The following is a 21,342-nucleotide window of genomic DNA, read 5'->3' on the forward strand; positions in this document are numbered from 1 at the left end:
GGGTCGGAGTACGTCTCCGTTTGGAGGAGTGCTCTACCACAAAAGGTAGAGGCCACAAAGGTTCACTCTATTCTTCAACTCACCACACCACAAAGGTGGGATGAGCTCTCACGACACCACAAAGGTGAGGTGAGTTCCATTAGTGGCTTCCTTGGGGACGAAGTCCAAACCTTTACAAACTTGACCGGGGCTACCTCCATAACTCAATTGGATGCTTCCAATCCAATGCCCGAGCTCTTCACACCAAGGGAGAGCTCAAGGCAACCGCTTCCATCTAGGGCCCCCAAATGCCGAAGAGAAACGAAATCCACAAACGAAACAAGGGGAATCAAGTTTTGGCTTGGTGAAACCCTAGATCAAGATCTTCTCCTCCAATCCTCAAAGAGTCAAGAGTTGGGAGTGGCTAGGGAGGGAGATCTTGGAGATTTAAGCGTTTTGTGTTCTTGGGGCGAGAGGTGGTGTTCTTGGCTGCTTGCTTTGTCAGCTGGCTCGTTGGGGACGAAGGGGAATATAAATGGGGTCCCCAGAGATCGAGACGTTAGGCACAGATCGGGATAGGCCGGAACTTCCGGCTAACCGGAAGTTCCGAAGGATCATCAGAAGTTCCGCATATTTCCTCCGGGGCTAAACGAGAGCACTAGGAGGTTCGGGCGGAAGTTCACCCGGAACTTCCTGGAATGCCAAAACTAGGAATTTGAACTTGGTTTCTCCTCTCACCTTTTTGGGTAGACTTTTGGTGGGTGCAAATTTGTGTAGAAGTTTACGTGAAATTGATTCACCCGTTACCTTCCCTTGTGGATTCCCTCTTAATAGTATGGATGTCCTACCACTCAAATCAACCGAAAAAGCCGCTAAACACCACTACACTTCTTTCCTTTTCGAGGGTCCACGAATCGTCTTGTGCCAAGTTCTTTATAAAATCTGAAATGCTTAGCACATGACTAGATAACAAAACACGTTGTCATCACCACCAAAACCACTTAGGAGAGAAATGCCCTTTCAATATCCCCCTTTTTTGGTGATTGATGACAACACAAAGATTTGCATAAAGAATAATCAATTAAGCTAGATGCAAGTAATGTAAAATATAGACGGGCTCCCCCTAGGTCTATGCACCAAATAAATTTGCTTGAAATGCAAAGTGCATATACACTAGGATCAACACTCCCCCTAGATTTTATAAACCAATAACTCAATTGCAAAGGATTAAGGATACAACAATAAGCTCTCTAAAGAATATGTAGAATCATTCATTCAAAGATAAGATCAATACCTCATAAAGGCATACCACAAGTGGATGAATCTACAAGGATTTATCCACAACACAACAAAGCAATGCTTCCACGAAGCATATAAGATTAGATAAATCCCTACAAAATAATTTACCTTTTGCAATGAGATCTTGTGACTGAGAACTTGTATAAGGGCAGAAATGAACACATCTCCACACAAGATTAGTAAGACAAGATATATAAGAGATAAGCATTAAAACCATAGCTAGAACAAATAATCCATCACACATAGCTAGCTATTACATCAGAAATAGTTATCAAGTCTTACACAAACCACAAATTTAAAGTAGCTCACACATAGTTCAACAAACTAGATAAGTAGCACAAGCATATTAAAACTTCATGAATAAACACAAGCTTGTGACTAAACCATGCAAATCCCCAAGGCCTAACTAAACACTCTCCCTCACAACTACACTCTCCCCTTTTGGCATCAAGACAAAAAGGGAAGAATCGTCCCAAGAGAGAAACAAGCAAATACTCGGAGGCCTCGTCTTCATCAACTTCCTCATCCTCATTAGAGGAGGCATCCTCATCACTACCCTCAGCAGCGGGCACTTCATCATCTTCATCTTCAGCTTCTTCATTGCCACGCACCGGAGAAGGGATATGACCATCATTCCTTTCCCAATCTCCATGGGTGCTCCTCCAACCCTCAAAGTTCTCAACATCGGACACAGGAGAGCTAGGCAAGTTCATGGATTGGAAGAGACACTCTTGACAACGAAGTATGCGATGATTGTCCTTGTCAATCTTGTATATCCTCCTCTCATTAGATTGTTGCGTGCAAAATATCTTCCTTAGCATACCTTTCCAACCACCTTGCTTGCGAGAACCACGAGTGCTAGAGGAGGGTCCAAAATCCAAATCTACAGGTTCATCCTCATCCTCCTCCACCTCAACATGGGCTTGAAAGTTATTAGGAGGCGGTGCAAGGTGTCTCTTCTTCTTCGGTTCTTGGAGGCATGCTCCACGAATTCCAAATCATCCATAAGAGGTGCCTTGGCAAGAATTAACTTCATGATATACAGGGCAAAGGGAGGCACTCTCCTGGAGAGAATCGCCGCATGAAGCTCATGCCACAAGTAGTCCATCACATCCAAAGGTGTATCTCCATTCTTCCTCCTATGGGTCTCCAACATGAGGTTAACACCAAATCCATGAATCTCATCGGTGTTTGTCACGGAACCGGATTACTGTACATTGGATTATCCTAAGCTTAATTGTACAGTTGTCCACTTAAGGGCAATTGCAACACCAACCCTAAGTTAATACAATATAACTATTCCAGGACCGGGATATGCTCGCGTACTTTCCCAGGAACAAGCAAGTACGTACACATACCCAAACGATACCACATCACAAACATACATACAAAAGTTATATTACCATTTTAATGCAGCAGAATTAAAGTTATTACAATACAAAGCTTCGATACATAACGAAGCGAACATCAGAGAGTAGCAGCGGAATACGATACCACTTGACATAAGATGGCTTGAATAAAATCAGCGTGGCGCCTAGTAAACACACCACACACAAGGCTCAAGGCCGACGTGGGTAGAACGTCTACTGATCCTCCTCGTCGAAGAACTCGTCGAGTCAACTCTCCTGAACAACAATGGGGCAAGGGTGAGTACTTATGGTACTCAGCAAGACTTATGCCTACAAGTTTTATTATTTAAGTAGTTAATTAACCTCACGTTTTAATACAAGGGATTTGACCAAGGTGAGTTTTAGTCAAATAGGTGTACTTCCAGTTGAAGTACATCTACGATAAGCACCTACAGTAGTACAATGGTCATCTCCCAGGTTCTACTGCAATAAACAATACTACAACAGGGATATAAAATATCTCTAAGCATAATTCTTGCTAAGCAAGTTTTAATCATTCATTTTTAGCTTTCAGTTGTAATCATCCTTGAACTAGTTAGGTGTAACTCGTCTCTCGCAGGTAGACCTCCTGTCAGCCCAACGTGCAGCCGTCATGCTCAACAACGCAAACTCACAAGTCACCTCACCGATCACCTCACCAGTCCACTCGTGTTCAACAGCACCACGTCATCACCAATCATCTCATATCCATTAAGTCACCAATCCACTCCAACTCCAACTCCGACTAGTCTTGCAACACCCCGTTGCAAAGACTACTGACTGACACTCATTCGTGAATACCTAAATAAGGGGCATAACCGTAACCGTGGTTACGGCTATTCGAATAGATTTAACCCTGTAGGGGTGTACAACTTTATCCTCACGACTTAGTCACGCGGCTAATCGCCGGCCCAACAACACTCACATGGGAGTGTTTACCGAGATAACTAAGACAAGCCCGTTCCGCCCAACTTGAACTAATGTGGGGAGCCACCCCTGAGAGACTAACCCAGATCACACCCCCTAGGCGATTAGGTGGGATCCGGACCAAAAGGTTCCGCTGCACCGATCACGCCAGATCTGGGGCGCTAGTGTACCTGTCCTGCGGACTCCTCATCCAACTCCAAATCTCAAATCTCAAGTCTTCGATCCGTCCAGTCGATAAACACCTCAAATAAACATCGCAACTGAAACGCTTGTGGCTCCCACGCTAAGACAAGTCAGAGTACTAAGTCAGGATACTGCCCATACAATACCGTGAGGTTGTACGCTAGTGGCATGGATCAACATCGCACATATCTCAGTCCTTAACTGACCTAAACGGGATAAAGAACCGAATGACGTTACCCGCTCAAGTCTGATGGATTTTAGTTGCGAATTTTAATTATCCCAAAGTCTCATAGACTCTCACACTAACAGTCCTCGCCAACCTTGTTCTGGCCAGAACAGCCTGCACCGTCTGGCCGCTAAGTGAAGCCCATCACAATAGAGGCCCGGTCCATCTGTTCTGAACAGAACAACCTGCGACTCCTGCCAAATGAGATCTATCCCAGACTGATCGACACAGTCGCACTAGTGGCACGCTACCGACCCCACGGTCCGCCGTGCTGGCCCTGACGTCCACTAGCTAACTATCCTCAAGTGGAACCGCAACGGTATCCCTGGTGACTTATCGACGACCTAACCCCCCAGGATGTCAGTCTCGATGCCCACCAGCTGATACTCCTAGACAGCAACATCGGATCGTCATCCCAACCCATTGCATAAAGATGATCACAAGTGAACGTATAAGGATCACAACTAATAACAGTAAACGAGAATGACTAGGTCAAGTCGGGATCTACAGTAACTGAATCAGACACCAAGGCATACGATAGTAAAACAGTAAACGTGAACGAGTGCTACGCCGGAAACTACTCGATGGCGCAATCGATTCGTCCACCATGGCATAGTAACATAAACCGTAAAATTCATCCCGATCAGGGGTCTTCTCGTTTGCCTGAAAAGATGGCAGGGGCGACAGGGTCCACGTGAAAGAACTCCTCGTAGGCTCGAGGGTCCTGCTGGTCGTAAACTACTCCGATCGACGTGGCACACAAGCAAACAAGGCATATCATACAACCGGGCACGATGGCCAAAGTAGTAAACATGACATGCAGGTGAATATATATTAAGAATGTCGATCGACAAGTAAAGTATAATCGTCGCGGCTTAGGAAGGGGTTCTCCATTTTGTTTCGGGTAGGACATTTGGATATTTTGAAAAGTCCCTCAAACCAAAATCACACAAGTAAACCAACCTATACATATATCTAATGGTATTGGGATTGTCCCAAACCATATACATGGAATTTGTGGTCTAACTATTTTCTCGCCCATTAAACTAATGCTAGAAATAACTACTAAAAGCAATTAAGCATCTAAAGACATAATACTAAACATGGCAGCAGCATGTTATAGTTTAGGAAAAACATATTAATCCTAAGTGAGCTAATCCCATTGGAATTACATTTTTATGAAATACCAAATCATTTCTACACGTTTTACAAGTTGGAAGTGTGCATTATTAAGCTCATAAAAATCATACATGCTAATTTTGTAACATAACAATACCATATTATGGTACATCAGTTGTACACACTTAGTATGAGTTTCCAAAACAAGTTTCACATTTTTCTCATTGATAAAACATTTAGTAGGGGGAGCTAGCCAATTTCTAGGGTTGGTTAGCAAAGTTCAAATCAGATTTATCTTTGCTAGGCTGTAGGATGCTCAATCCCTTTCTCCCATTCTTACTAGTTTGATAGACCTTTTCTAATTAACAGGGGAATGCTCCTGATTGTACATTTGTAAATATGTAAATATTTTCTATATATAATATATACATCAGTAGGAGCCTTTCCTACTGTTTTTGTTCAAAAAAAAATAACTTACATAAATAATCATACTAACCCAAAACTCCCAAAACAGTGGGGCTAGGTCCAGGGGCTTAAAACAAGTTTATAAAAACTGGTTTTATAGTTTTTGAAGCTCTGGATATTTTCCTATGAATTAACAAAGCATTTCCTATTTATAAAACACTTAGTTCACCTCTTTAATATTTGCACAAATATATTACACTAAACACTATATATAAAGTATACCAAAATAAACTAGATGAATTCCTAGTCTAATGCCAATGGTTTCACATTTTTAGGAGTTTTATCCAACAAGTTATTCATTTTCTAATCCAGTGGCAGAAACTCTGTAAATACATTTCCTCAGTTTTTTTATATAAAAAGGGACGGCTGCTGGCTGACAGGTGAGGTCCGCACGTCAGAGTTTTATTAATAAAAGATGAGAGGGAATTTCGGAGGCCTGCTGGGCTGGTCCAGGAAGTTGATGTGCTTCGGCCTGGTTAACATCTTTTATTTTTCTTCTTTCTTTTCTTTTTTCTATTTTCATTTATCTTGGCTGGGGGTCTTATGGGCCAAAGGAGCGAGCTGGGCTAGGTTGGGCCGGTATGGCTGGGCCAGCCTTGGGCGCGGTCCACCAGGGTCGAATAGGGGAGGCAGCTACGGCTTCGGCACGGGAGAAACGGCGACGACGGCAAGGCTCGCCGGCGCGGTGGGCGGCGCCGCTACAACTAACGCGAGGGAGAGAGGGGAAGAGGGAAAGGGAGCAGCTCACGAGGGGGGATCGGGGGAGTCGATCGGCTCGCACGGGGAGGAGAAGCAGTCCGGCGGGGGAGAGCAACGGCGACGGCGACGGCGACGGAGTTGGGGAAGACGACGGGCGCGGGGGATCTCCGGTGGTCGAGGTGGCGCTCCGAGAGGCTATCCACGTGCGCGCCAGCACGGGGAATCGATGGGCGGCGTTGGCGGGTCGAATCCCGCGCTGGAGACACCCAGCGACGGCGAGGCGGCGGTGGTCGGAGACGAGGTCGACGTGGAAGCGCTCCGAGACGTGGAGCTTCAGGGCGAGGGTGGCAGGGGCTTCACGAGGTCGGCGAGGTACTAACGGACATGGCGGCGGGGCGCGGGAGGGCGTGGTCGCGCGGATCGGCGATGGGCGGCACGCGGCTGGAGTCGTGGAAGACCACAGCGGGCGGGGCGGTTTGGGCTGCGGGATGGCGCTGAGGGGGCTCCTGGAAGTGGATCTCGAGCGAGGGAGGCGACGGCGCTAGCTTTGCGAGCTCGCCGGAGCGAGAGCAGAAGGACGCGGCTTCGGGTGGAAGGGGAAAGAACAGAGAGGGAGGAAGCAGTGGGAGCTCACGGGAGAGGAAGAAAATGAGGGGGAGGGCGCTGCAGAGAAGAGAAATGGAGGGGGCGCTCGCGCGAGGGGGAGGATAAGGACGGGCTCGGGGGCAGGTCGGGGTCCAGGGATGAGCAGTGCAGGGGGGGACGGAGTGGACGGCGGCCATGCCGACCGGACGGGCACGGTGGCGAAGGACGGCATGACGAGGGGGCTACGTGCTGCATAGGAAGGGACGACAGGGGTGGGTCCCAGAGTTCAGGAGCTCTAAGTCAAAAAGTCAACAGTGTGGGTGGGTCCCACTCGTCAGAACAAAAATATCTTAGGCAAACCAGGCAGGGTCCGGTCAAAGGGGTTCGGGTCCCACGGGTCAGAGGCGTATTTCTTTTCTTGTTTTCTGTCCAGATTTTATATTAACCATTTGGAGGCCCGAATCAACTCCAAAAATCATGAATTTTTAAAGGTAGGTCGAAAATCATTTTATGAAGGTACTGTAAAAGATTTAAATCCTTTTGGCCGAGCTTGAGATGTTTTCAAATATCCTTTAAATAGGAAAATATTTATTTGGGCATCCCAAACGAATTCCAAAAATCCCAAGGGTTTGGAGAGACTCATATTATATTTATTTGAGCTTGTGCAAAATCCCTCAAGGTCATTGGATAAATATTTTTGTGGGTTGTTTTAACGGGGTCCAAGGTTCGGGTTCACGAAACCTTATTAAAAGTTTTAGTTCTTAGTGAAATTCATTAATGCATAAATGATAACATGCTTAACCTTATTTAGTCTTGAATGACATTAATCAAGCTTAATTAAATATACTTAAGCTTAATTAATTTTACTGTCCGTCTTGGATGCAATAGTTTTCTTGTAGATGTGTTGCGTGATGTCATAAGTGGGCTTCAGAAACTTGGTCCCTCCAAGAGTAACTCTTCCTTCCAAATAAAGTGGCTTCAACACTTTCTTGCAGAAGCATCATTATCATGAGGGCGAAAGCCTGAAGGAGTCGAGTGTGCGTTCTCATAACTAAGGAGGGAAGCAAACTTAGGCCATGTAACAGTGCAAAAGTGACTCCTCGACATCCATGAAACTCTGCGAATGTTCTGCTCTTGTAGATCTTCAAGGTGAACTGTGGCGTAAAACTGAGCCACGAGGTATTCATTGTATGGTTGTTTCACAGTCATGATAGGGAATAAGTTGAGCTGCTCACAAATAGACAACGCTTCCCCAAAGTACTTCTCGTTGGCTTGCATAACTTCTATGTTGATTCAACATTGAGGAACACACTTGTTCTTGGGAGGCATATAAATCTCTTCAAAGATACGAATCTTGATATGTGCTTGATGGAAAATTTAGGCTGAGTCTTGGAAGTGGACTTTCGGCGAGAGGACTTGGACTAGGCGAGGTTCAGCTGCTCACGCTCGCTCTCTTTCATAACAATCTCTGCCCTCTTCTTAGTTGAGAGCTTCTTGGGAGAAGTAGAGAGATGTGATCCTTGCCCTTGTTTTGACGAGACCTAGCACTGCCTATGTCGTACCAGTGGCCCACGGGGTCCCACTGATACGGGACGCATGGGTCGCAAGTGACGAAGCCCCGCTAGGTTGGCCTCTTGGGAAGGATAGACCCGGCAAGCCCGCCCCAAAGAGACAGTCATTGGCGAAGGTAAAACCAAGAGTTGGAATAGGTGAGGCACCCGTTCCGGTGAGTACCCGGGAAACCCTGGTGTCCCGAGAAGTGGAAGGCATGTTGCCCCAGCAACTAGCTGGGTGCGCTTGCCGGGAAGGGGCTCCCCGCAACCTGCGCTCGGGCATGCAGGTGGGGCCCGTAGAACAGTGAAGACAGGACGAGACAGCGAACACAGTGCATTTAATGCACCGACAGGAGTCACATCGGCAGGGCTAGGCTTGCTCAGCAAGGCTAGTGTGGCTACCCTATAATCCATTTAATTTACCGTGTACAGTGGCCTGGGCGCTGCATGGCGCCCAGCGTGGATCAACAGTAGTGTGAGTTTTGTGGTAGTGACACGCTAATAGTTAACGTGTCGCGCTGCATGCATCGGCACGTGTGGTATCCCCTTGTGTATAAAAGGAGGACCAATGCCACCGGTCAAGGGGTTCGAACCCTAGTCAGTAACAAGTAGTATTGCATCCACCCGTAGCAGAGTTCCTTAGAGGGACAAGTAGCCTACCCGAGAACCCCCCGGGAAATTTGTAAAGCACACTAATTCGTGAATACAACCAAGAGCAGGACGTACGGTGTTACACCTCCGGGTGGCCCGAACCTGGGTAAATCCAACCGCCCACACTTCGTGTCTTTCGTTACGCCGGCGATCGCCGGAGCGCTCGCCTCGCCCTCCACCGAACAACAAGGGGGTGTCCAGCATCCCCGGTATCGGAGACCCGTCCTTCGACATCTGGCGCACCAGGTAGGGGGGGCGTGCAGAGAACTTCGGGTGACCTCCGACGTCCTCGGCTTCGTCACCAACGACATCATCCACATCAGCTCGCCATGCGCCCAAGAAGGCAGACGAGCCCCGGGTCGACTTGCGCGACACGCTGGCCATGCGCACTCGATCCCACAACGCCGTGCATGCATCGAAAGGTCATGGGGACCTGGGGTCCCCACTACGTCAGCAGCCTCAGCAGCCGCAGCAGCACGCAGCTGCCCCGCCACCTCCTCGGGCGTTGACGGACAACCGACTGAGGGGACCTGCGGTGCCTAGCGCCAAAGCCAGCCGCAGGGGCGACCTCAACGTCGCACGTGCCAGCCAGCGAGTTCACTCGCAGGCTGAGGACGTGCAACAACAGCTTCGTCATGACCACAGCGCGTCGCGTTCGACGCCAGTGGGATCTCGGCCCTGTCAACCGAGGGCACTGGGAGACCGGGCGGACGGCAGCACGTCTGAGAACTGGCAGCCTCCCGCCCCGACCCTGGCGGAAGCCATCATCGCCACACGTGTCATGGTGCACGACGAGCCACCGCGAGGCACGTCAGCGCACGACGGGTGGAGTGCAGAGTTGGACGCGCTCCTCGCGCTCGCTGTCCAAGAACCGCAAGGTGAGGGTGGCCCGGCCGGTTCGGGCCGAGGACAGAACCCGGGACGCGGAGACGCACCCCGCGCCTCGGGATAGGGAGAGCATCCTCCACCCTCGGGAGGACAGGACGACGAGGATCCCGAGGACTACTCGGACTCGTCACCGACCGTCACGTCAGGTGACGCACGAGGCGTCCTGAACGCCCGCAAGCAAGAAGATCTCCGCCAGCACTTCCAGCGCCGCCACCGGCGCGATAGAGAGCCCCAGTGTCCAGAGGAGCAGGAAGATGCTCCCATGGGCGGGAAGCAAGTGCTTGCCGCGGAACCGGGGGCTCCCCAGAGGCCCACCAAGAAGGCGGCGTCGGTAGGAGCATCGGGTAGCAAGCAGATGGCGGCCGCGCGCTGCCCCATCCACACCAACACCACCCACGACGCACAGGACTACCACACTCTCTAGACCATCAAGGAGAAGCGTGAGCAGCGCCACGAGGAGCGCCGTGTTGCCGGAGCCTGCTTCTCCGAGACTGCCCGAACAACCTCCGCAATGGAGCGGGCTAGGGCGCAGCCAGCAACGGGGACAAGGGAAAACCCGCGGGGGGTCGCAGCCAAGGCCGTGGCGGCAAGGACCGGCCTCCCCGGGGACGCGACAAGCCTCGTGCTGAACAGTGCAAGGACGACAGCGCATGGCTTTCAAGAGCCCCGCGACGTCGCCTGCATCCAGGGGGGAGCATACGCTCTCACGTCTCATGCGGCCGTGAAGCGGCTCACCCGTGAGGTGTGCGCCCTCCTCCCCAGCGTGGAGGCGCAACAGCCATTGAGGTGGTCGCACGTACCGATCACCTTCAACTCAAACAATCACCCGAATCGTCCCTTGGGATTAGAGGTACCACCCTAGTGGTATCATCGATCATAAACAACGTGAGGGTGACCAAGGTTCTGGTGGACAACGGGGCGAGCCTTATCCTCCTGTCCGCCAAGTTGGTGGAAAAGTTCAGCTGCCTCTGGAGCAGATGAAGCCCACCGACCCATTCTGGGGGATCAACCTCGGATTGGTGTAGCCCATGGGGCGAATCACGCTCCCGGTGACTTTTGGGTCCGGGGAAGCGTTTCGGACTGAGCAGATTGTCTTCGACGTGGCTCACACCCAGTTGCCGTACAATGGGATTATTGGTCGGCCGACGCTGATCAAGTTCATGGAAGCAACTCATGGCGCCTACGGCGTGATGACGATGCCGTCAACATATGCTGTACTCTCCATCAAGTGCGACCCGAAGGACGCTGCTTGGTGTGTGGGCGAGGTCGTGAAGACCTCCGCAGTGGCGGATTTCAGCGACCACGACGTTGCCAGGAACGAGGATCCACTTGCAGGCGAGCAGCCCGCACAGAAGAAAGCACGAGCCCGTCCATGGCAGGATGCCGAGGGCGGTACCAGCTCCAGCCCGTGCGTCAGCAAGGGCGTGAAGCTCAAGGAGGAGGGTGCCAAGGTCAAGAAGGTACCCCTGCAAGCCGGCAACGAGGCACGCACCGTTTCCATCGGTGCGACTGAAGCGACCGCCCCCGTAAAAGGGTTCGATCTCTGTGCTTTAGTGCTAGTCCCTGGATCAACTCACTAGCACACACAGTTTCAAGATGTAATATCATAGAACAAAGGTCTCAATATTACAACGTATCATCCAGAATATAAAAGGGTACTTACAACTCGCATAACCTCACGGGTTAGCTGGAAATAAAACAATTGTTTAGCAGCGGAAAACGGAAGATACAAGGGCACATCAACACCACGGTGAGAGCGTGTTGGAATGTAGGCCCGTAACCCAAACAAGTAGAACATACATCTTACTCGTCGTCGGAGCTTCCTGCATCATTAAACGATGCAGCCACTAGGGTCAATACATTGAATGTATTGGCAAGATTCACTAGGAGTTATATCAAAACCTACCAAGTATATGCAGTATTTGGCAAGGTGGAGTTCAGGCTGTTTGCGTGGAAGCAGAACATAAATTACCCTACTACAAAGGAATGTTATAATAATGTTAACTAATGGACACGGGGTAGACACACCCATGCTCCTATTAACCTAGAGTACATTGAAGTGGATTCTTCAAGTGCTCCTACCCTGTTCAAACCATTCATTTTATTTAAGAAATTGGAATGAGTGAGACTTTCCTTACAGCTCCACATCTAGTCGCTCAAATTGTCCATTGCCGGGGACACGGCTAAGTACTTAGTTTTGACGCTCTCGAGAGTTTGTACACATTCCCCACAAGAAACCGACGTGTTAATCCCTTGCTGTCCTCTGGATAGAGTAGCAACGGCATCGATTACGAGATTTTCAGAGGTAATTCCCTAAACCACGAGAGAATCACGCTCCCCCTACACGGCTACCTCAGTAGAATTCCTCGGGTCTAGGTTCATACAACTTACTCTTGTCTCGCCAGAGCCCATATAGCATTGTGGTTGTACTAAAAGCTTCTAAATAGGAAACTAGTCCAGTCTCAGTTACCCCAGGTGGCATTTCACATTTGCAACGTAGGCGCTCCCCGAATCCACGGGAGAGACGTCCATGGACGATCCATTCCTGAATCCACAGGAACTCGACTCAGAGGGACCCATAGAAATGGACCTGACGCCGCTAATCCTCAAAATCCTCAAAGCAGCCCACCCAGGATGGTTCATTGAATTAGTTGTTTTGCCTTACATCTAACAAAACATTTCATATAGCCAAAGGCATAACAATATCATAATGTAGTTATTTCCCCCACGATACTACCATAGCTTAGCATTCAAACTACAATCGATGGCAATTTGGTAGCAAGGTAATGGCGAGGGTAAACTATACTACCTGGGATTTATAGCTAGTATAGAGGTACGAGTAATAGTCCTATCAATGCATCTCTACCAACAACACTAATGCATAAGTATTTTAAAACAACAATAATAATGGGATATGATCAAAGTGAACTTGCCTTGTCCAAGGTTGTGGTAGTTCTCGCACTCTTCGCAACAACAAGAAATACACTCCACACAATCTAAAATAAAAGAAACACACACAATAAACACAACATTCAATACAAAACCATGCCATGATGCATATGCCAAGATGATGCACACAAAGGTTACTTCTAACGTACAAAGTTTCGTTTCTGTTTTGAAAAGGCTCTCAAAAGATTTGGACAGATTATACAACATCAAAGTGGTAATTAATATGCAAGAAACATGAATAGGGTTTAAAACAAAAGATTGTGCGGCTTTTGTAACATAGAGCAATAGTTAACTTGTATGCCATGATTAAACACAAAATAATTCCTTCTCTGGTCCTAATGGATAGAGAACAAGCTTAAATAATTTTATAGCAAGCTAACATGCTCAAAACTATTTTGAAACAATTCATTTGAAATTTAAACCATAAACCACCATTCTGTAAATAGCTACTATCTAAGTTATTCAAAACTGAAAATAAACAGTGCCAAAATATTCCACACGTTGCGACGATTCCAGAAAGGTGTGGATCGTAAATTTTGGACAAACGGTTTAAAAGATACGTGGTTTTGAAGTTGTAGGGGCTTTTCTGCAAAAGTGCATTATCCACTTCGGCCGAAAATAAAATAAACAAGAAAGCCTTGCCACGTGGCAGCGCGGGACTGGCCAGTTTTTAGGGTTCCGGCCGGCGGCTAGCTCGCCGGCGGCGGCGCGGGGCGGCGCGGGCAGGGGCGGCGCGGGCGAGCAGCAGGGGCGGCGCGCGCACGGCGGCGGGGGGCGGCGCGGGGCAGCGGGTCGCGCGGGCAGCGCGGAGGCGGCGCGGGACGCAGGACGCGACGGGCGGCGCGCGGGCGGAGCAAGGCGGCGCAGGCGGCGGCGCGGGCACGGACAGCGCGCGGAGGGCGGCGGGCGGCGCGGGGCGGAGCGCGGGCGGCGGGCACGGCGCGGCACGCGGGGCGGCGCGGGGGTGCGGCCATTCGGAGCGGGAGGCGGAGGCGGCGCGCGGACGGCGGCCGGCGCTGAGGAAGATGACCGGCGCGGGCGGCCGGAGGCGGCGGCGGCGGCCAAACGCAAAGGCGAGCGCGTCACGGCGTTCGGGACGGGGAGAGGAGAGAGTCTAGGGGAGTGGCGCGGGGAGAACCTCACTGGAACGGCGACGAAACGCGAAGAACGGCGGTGGCAGCAAAGAACTCCGGCGAGCAATTACTTTCTAACCGGTGCGAAATTGGATGTGGGGTTTGGGGAAAGTGGAGGAGAAAAGCGAGGCCTTCGGGGTGACGCGCAAGGATTTGGAGAAAACGGCCCGAGCGCGGAGAAATCGGAGGTGGAGTCGTGGGTAGTTCGCGGGCGTGCGTGGCCGGATTTTTCGGACGGAGGTTGAAGATGACGCGTGGGTCCCACCGGTCAGTGAGAGCGGGCGGCTCGGGCTCGGCGGAGCCGGTCCGGTTCGATCTGGTCCGGCCGGTTTGACCGGTTTGGTCCGGTTCGGTTCGGTTTTTCCTTTTCTTTTATCTATTTTCTGATTTTGAACCTCAAAATTGATTCGGAGCTCCAAATCACTCCAAATAAAATGCAACAAAATTTGTAAAATCATATTTTCATATGATCTAACTTTTGGAACAAGAATTTCCTCAAAATAAAATACTTAAAAATACATTTGCCTATAAAACGGCTTTTAGGGCCCTTAGGCTATCGAAGCAAATTATTTTTTTCAAAATACTTTGAAAAGCCAACTTATGGGATAGCTCTATATATGCATTAAATCCCTTTTTACCACAATACCCTCATGGGTTAAAAATGCAAATACTCGAGAGCAAGATCAAAGCCCAAAATCAAATAAAAGCATTTTTGCAAAAAGGGTTTTCTGGGCAAACTTTAGGGTTTTGAAAGTGATCAAATGCAAGGGTGACATGATGCTTATGATATGCAATGCATATGAAGAATTTTGAAAATTGGGATGTTACAGCGACCCTCGGTGACAAATAGGAAAGCGCCCTCATCGCCTTCAGGTGAAAAATGTTCGCATGGGAGCCATCGGATCTTTCCGGAGTCCCCAGGGAGGTGATCGAGCATCGGTTGGCGGTGTCTCGTCAAGCAGAAGGTTCACCGGCAAGCACAAGAACACAAGGACTTCATCCAGCAAGAAGTGGAGAAGTTCAAGAATGCCGGAGCAATCAGGGAAGTGTTGTACCCTAATTAGTTAGCAAATCCTGTTGTAGTCCCGTTACGCATGTGTGTAGATTTTACTGATCTTAATCGTGCATGCCCTAAGGACCCCTTTCCTGTACCCCGTATCGATCAAATAGTAGATTCCACAGCAGGTTGTGAGTCTTTATGCTTTCTAGATGCCTTCTTTGGCTACCATCAGATTAAGATGGCAGTCGAAGATGAGGAGAAAACAACGTTTATCACCTCGGTTGGGTGCTACTGTTATACATGCATTTCTTTCGGGCCGAAGAACGCGGGCTCGACATTTCAGCACGCTTTGCACGAGTGTATGAGACCCCAGCTACATCGTCAAGTCGCGGCGCGGGGACTCGCTCGTCGGCGACCTACAGGAGACATTTGATAAGCTCCGCAGGATCAAGCTCAAGCTTAACCCCGAGAAATGCACGTTCGGCGTGGACTCGGGGCACTTGCTGGGCTTCTTGGTATCTCACCCGGGAATCAAGGCCAACCCACAGAAGATCGAGGTGATTGAAAAAATGGAGGCACCCCGCAAGGTCAGAGACGTCCAGTGCCTCAACGGTTGCGTTGTAGCGCTCGGGCGTTTCATCTCAAGGTTGGGCGAGGGAGCCCTTCCTTTCTTCAAGGTAATGAAGAAGAAGGGCCCAATCAACTGGACCCCCGAGGTAGAAGTGGCATTCCTGGACTTGAAGCAGTACCTGAAAAGTCGCCGTCGATCCTCGTCGCTCCCATGCGGGGCGAGCCGTTGCTGCTTTACTTGGCAGCGACAGATCAGGTAGTCAGCCCCATGCTCATTACCGAGAGGGAAGAGCAAGCCCTAGGGGCTGAGACAGGGGGGCAGGGGGCTCCCGGCGATCCGGGAGAACCCCCGGCTACCGCCTCTGCCCCAGGAGTCGAGGGGCAGCCCACTTAAGCTGTCCCCCGCAAGCGGCTAGTGCAACACCCCGTGTACTTTGTCAGCACGGTGTTGGGTGATGCCCGAGTACGATACCCGCAGGTTCAGAAGCTTTTGCTTGGGATCCTGCTCACTTCGAGGAAGCTGCGCCATTACTTCCAGGCGCACAGCATCATGGTGGTGTCAGGGTTTTGCCTGAAGCGGGCCCTCATCAACCGTGAAGCCACCGGGAGGGTGGCCGAATAGAGGATGGAGCTGGTGGAGTTTGGGCAACGTTTCGCGAATACCAAGAGCATCAAGAGCGCTGTTCTCGCTGACTTGGTCGTGGAGTGGATGTCCACGAGAATAGAAGAAGAAGAGCCGGAAGCAAGCCTTCCCGGCAGATTCGACGAAGGGTACTGGGTCATGTACTTCGACGGCGCCTTCAGTCTGCAGGGTGCCGGTGTTGGAGTGGTGATCGAGTCGCCCACTGGAGATCAACTCAAATTCGTGATACAGCTTGACTTCGCCAACTCCACCATCAACACAGCATAGTACAAGGGGCGGCTAGCTGGGCTACGCACGGTGATCGCTCTCGACATCAAGCGCCTGGTTGTTCGCAGGGATTCTCAACTCTTGGTAAACAAGGACTACGACTGCCCTCAGAGGGCAGCGTACGTGGAAGAAGTGCGAAAGCTAGAGTCCAAGTTCAAGGGACTTCGGTTTGAGCAAGTGAAGTGCAAGGACAACTTTGTTGCGGATGAACTGTCCGAGTGGGCAGCGGAACGCGGCAAGGTGCCTCCTGGGGTATTCGTACAGAGGGAGTCAAAGTCCTCTGTCGATCCCAAGACGGTTGCCGGGGAAGCCCCACCGGCAACCCAAGGATACCCCGCAACTGCGTGGCACCATGCTACTGAACTTGTGGCATGCTTGAGCCGGGAACCGCCACCCTGGGGCACAGATATTATTCGTTACCTCAGGGACGGCACTCTCCCAGAAGAAGACGTTGTCGTGGAGCGAGTAGCCCAGCAAGCGAAGATGTACGCTCTGGTAGATGGGGATCTCTACTGGAGGCGTCCAAACGGAGTTATGCTCCTATGCGTACCCTGGGAGGAAGGGCACACGCTGCTGGAGGATATCTATCGAGGCACATGTTCGCACCATGTGGCCTCCAGGGCGCTAGCTGGAAAAGCGTTCCGGCACGGCTTCTACTGGCCAATAGCCTTAGCCGATGCCGAGCAACTAGTCAAGTCCTGCGAAGCATGCCAGTTTCACGCCAAGAAGAGCAATCAGCCAGTGCAAGCCTTGCAAGTCATCTCGTCCTCGTGGCCGTACGCGTTCTGGGGGCTGGACATCGTCGGCAAGATGCCGACAGTTGTTGGCGGTTACGAGTATCTCCTTGTAGCCATTGACAAGTTCTCAAAGTGGATCGAGGTGGAGCCTGTGCGAGCTGTCACAACACAGACGGCCATGAAGTTCTTCTAGAGCATTGCGTGTCGGTTTGGTGTGCCTAACGGCATCATCACCGATAATGGCACACAATTCACTAGTGCGGTGTTCCGAACTTCCTGCGAGGACATGGGCACTAAAATCCACTTCGCCTTTGTCGCTCATCCAAGGAGCAATGGGAAAGTGGAGCGCGCCAACGCAGAAGTGCTGCGGAGGCTCAAGACGAGAACCTTTGACAAGCACAAGAGCCACGGGAATCACTGGGTCGAAGAACTCCAGCCCGTGCTGTGGTCAATTCGGACCACAGCAAGTTGGGCGATGGGCCAAACTCCGTTTGCCCTCGTCTACGGGGCAGATGCTATGCTACCCCTCAAGCTCAAGCATGGGTCACCTCGGGTATGCGCGTACGGCGATGAGAGCCAACACATGGAGAGGATTGACGACCTTAGCTTCATCGAGGAGATTCGATGCCAGGCTGCTGTGCGAGCTGTAGGCTACCGGTAGGGGCTCCGTCGTTATCACGACAGGAGAGTCTGTCCTGGGGGCTCGAGGTTGGAGACCTCGTCCTGCGCCGGATACAAGGAACGAAGGCAAGGAACAAGTTGACTCCAAACTGGGAAGGCCCTTTCCGGGTAGTTCAGGTGACCAGACCGGGGGTTGTCCGGCTGGAAACCGAAGAAGGCTTGCCGGTGCCCAATAGCTGGAATATTGAGTACATGCGCAAGTTATACCCGTGAAACGGTGGTGCCTTACCCACGGGTGATGCTGCGGCAGCGTGCCTCTTTAAGCTCGTGTAGCCGGGCAAAGCCTGATTGTAATCCGCTAGGACAAAGATGAATAAAGATAAGTGTTGTTTCAGTAAATATTGTGTTTTGCTGTTAATGTTTGCTTCTGTCTCCTGCTCTAGGTGCACAAAATTGTCTCTTCATCCTTGGCTGTGAGCAGGGGGCTGCCTGAACCCTGAAAACCAAGCCCGTTCCCGGGACACCCCGGAACGAGGACTAGCAGTTGCTGAGCCCGTTCTCAATGTGCTACGTGCCTGCGGGGCACCATGGGATAGTAAAGATGCTCACACCCAAGTCTGAGGTCGACTCTTCTGTGCCCGAGGGCTGGGAGGCAGGAGGTTATCCAGTTTGTGCTATTTTTCGTGCATTTGGAAAACTTTTCTATGCACCTTGGGCACTGCGAGAATCTGACATGCACGGTAAAGCTGGGGACGAAGGCACACTGTGATACTCGTGGGGCGGTCACGGGTGTCGTCGTCTTGCGAGTAAGTTGTACATTGGCAATTACTTCGAGGCTTGATGCAGGACACTGAGACAGGGCCAGTGCCTCCATGCGCCAACCGGTGGTTCCGCGTGTGTGGCGGCAAGGGCAGCGGTCCGGCTATTTAAAGACCGGAGCAAGCGCAATACCAGCACCGAGGAAGAAGGCAAGTGATGTCGCAGAGAGGCGATGGTGGTGCATCCCTCTGCACTTGTCGCTGAGGGTGTTCCCACCATCGCGGCCCTGCCACATCACTTAGAGGAGGATACCAGAGATGGAAACACAAAAGGCGAGAGGTGTAGCAAAGACACGGTGGCGGTGCATGCCTCCGCGCATGCCGCTGGAGGGTGCACGGACACCGCGTCCTTGCCACGGTCTCAACAGGGTCCTCAAAATGCTGAGAGAACATAAAGCTAAGTACCTCGTTTCGAGTCCTTAGTTCTTCCTTTAATTGCACTGGTTTGCCGAGGTAAACTCAGTCGCCGTGTAGCCAGAGTGTAGGAAGGACGCCTGCGGGGGGAGGATGCCCCCCACATGTGGCTCGCGGGTCCGCCCCGGAGGCGTGTGCGCTGGGGTAGTTAACCCGCAGGTGCAGTGGCTGGCCGCTGCTGTCGAGCCCCAGGTTGGCACTGCGGGTCCGTCCGGGGTCCCTGGTCTGGCTAAGCAGGCAGTTGGCAAGTCCCCGGGTACACAAGGTTAAAACACGAGGAGGACAGAGCCCCTCCTCGGCAAGCTAATTATAGGCAAAGACCAAGTAAATTGACATTTGATGAAATGGAATTCAAACAACCGAGTTTGCGGTAAACACTCAAAGTAACAAGGGCTAACACAAAGTAAGGCGCCTTGCGCCACTTGCAGGGAAATAAATACAGAAGAAGAACAACCAGATAACTATGCAGGAGGTGCTCCTGGGGCAGCAACGTCGGCGTCAGGTGCCTCCTCGACGCCGGGGCCTCCTCCGGCCGCTTCTTCGTCAGCAGCTTCAGCTTCATCAGTCTTGGTTTGCATCCGCGCCACCATCTCGTCCACCATGCCTTGCACCGCTTCCCGGTGGGTCTTGGCCTCTTCTTCGTCTGACCAGGCGTCGAAGACCGACTCGAACGGGAAGTCGGGGTGGGCAGAGTGGACCCGGGTAAGGATTTGCACGGCGACTTGCTCGTCTGCGAGGCCGACCTGTCGGTCCCCGAAGGCCGGGACGCAGTTCTGCAGGCCGTGCAGCCGGCCAACGAAATCTGCGAACAAGGAGGTGAAGCTGCCGATGTTCGCCCTGTCGAAGGAACTCACCGGGATGTCGAACCCCTGCAGCGCCTGCACCGCCGAGTCTGCCAGCTTCTTCAGCCTGGCGACCTCCCCCGACTTGCGGGCCCACAGCTCGGTTCATGCACCACGAGCTTCTTGGGCCTGCAACTTGTGATCGCGGCATTCGCTCTTCAGCTTGCTGATCTCGGACACCTTCTTGGTATTGTCCTCGTCGATGAGCCGGAGCTCTAGCTGCGTCATGTCAAGCTCACCCTGAAGGGACGAGCCGGCATCGCTGCCCCGCAAGCTCGCGCTCCCGGGAGCGAGCGTGGTCTTGCAGCTCTTTCTCCCGGTGCGCCGAGGCTTCGGCTGCCGTCGCAGCCGCCGTCTCCAGCTCTCCGACCTAGCGCCGGAGGCGCTGGATCTCCAAGGAGTAGTTGGACAGCAAGTCCGTCTTCTCCCGGAGACGCCCTTGGAACGAGTCTAGGGCCGCCTGGTGCTCCTCTTCGCTCTTGGCATGCATGGCCTTCACCAGCTCGAGCTCCCGCTGGTGCTCTTGCTGCAGGTCCCACAGTTGCCAGAGGACCTCAGCCTCCGGAACTCCTTGCACGACAGGCGCCGCTTGTAACAGCCCGAGAGCAACCCTTTTCCTTTTAAGCCCTTTTGGACTGTTTTGTAATTTATTTATTGTCATCATGTTGTCGTGCTCATGTCATCATTAACATGTTGCCATGTCATTAGCATCATCTCGCATGAAATAATTATTCGTTTGCACGAAATGTCACTTCTTTTATGTTGTTGTGTGCTTATCTTTTTGTTGTGTTTCTTAAAAGCCTAAATTATTTTATGGAAAATCTATTTTGGGTTTGGCAAATTACTTCCGAGTTCAATGAGACCTAGCCTCTCATCTCTTAATTTGTTACAAAATTATAAATTGGTAAAACCAGTATTATTGTTTGAGGCTTTTGTTGGCCCAAAGCCTATTAAGGCAAACCCTAACTTTTGCTTTGCCTATAAAAAGCTGGCCCCTTCCTGTCTTCTCTTTTCTCCCTATTTTCCCTAGCCTCCACCGCTCTTCTTCTTCCTTCTTTCTTCTTCCTCCCGAAGAAATCCCCAGGCACCTCCTCCTCCATGGCCGAGCTCCTTCCATGGCCATGCTCCCCAGCGCCGCTCTCTCCTGAGCTCCCTCGTGCGCGCCGCTCCCCGCGCCCTCCTCTCTCCCGAGCTCCCTCGCGCGCGCCTGTCTTCCCGCAACCACCTGGCCGCCTCTTCCTTCCCGTGGCCGCCCCCTGTTCTTCCACCGGCGACCGCCCCTGCGCGAGCTCCGCCGCCACCACCTCACCCGCAACCGCTCCGCCTCCCCTTGCTCCTGGTCGCGCTGCCAGTACCCGGCTCCCCGCGCGCGCCTCCCCTTCCCCG

General features: G+C 51.6%; 1 long non-coding RNA gene across 1 annotated transcript; it reads right to left on the reverse strand.

Annotated features, from left to right (window-relative positions):
- Nucleotides 1-1,153: 1,153 nt before the first annotated feature.
- On the reverse strand, nt 1,154-7,078 carry LOC112269240. The gene is made up of 2 exons (XR_002960775.1): nt 6,335-7,078; nt 1,154-2,903 (listed from the first exon to the last, which is right to left on the reverse strand). It is a non-coding gene; the product is annotated as an uncharacterized LOC112269240 (long non-coding RNA).
- Nucleotides 7,079-21,342: the final 14,264 nt, after the last annotated feature.

The sequence above is a fragment of the Brachypodium distachyon genome, chromosome 5, assembly GCF_000005505.3.
Source record: "Brachypodium distachyon strain Bd21 chromosome 5, Brachypodium_distachyon_v3.0, whole genome shotgun sequence".
Taxonomy (NCBI): domain Eukaryota; kingdom Viridiplantae; phylum Streptophyta; class Magnoliopsida; order Poales; family Poaceae; genus Brachypodium; species Brachypodium distachyon.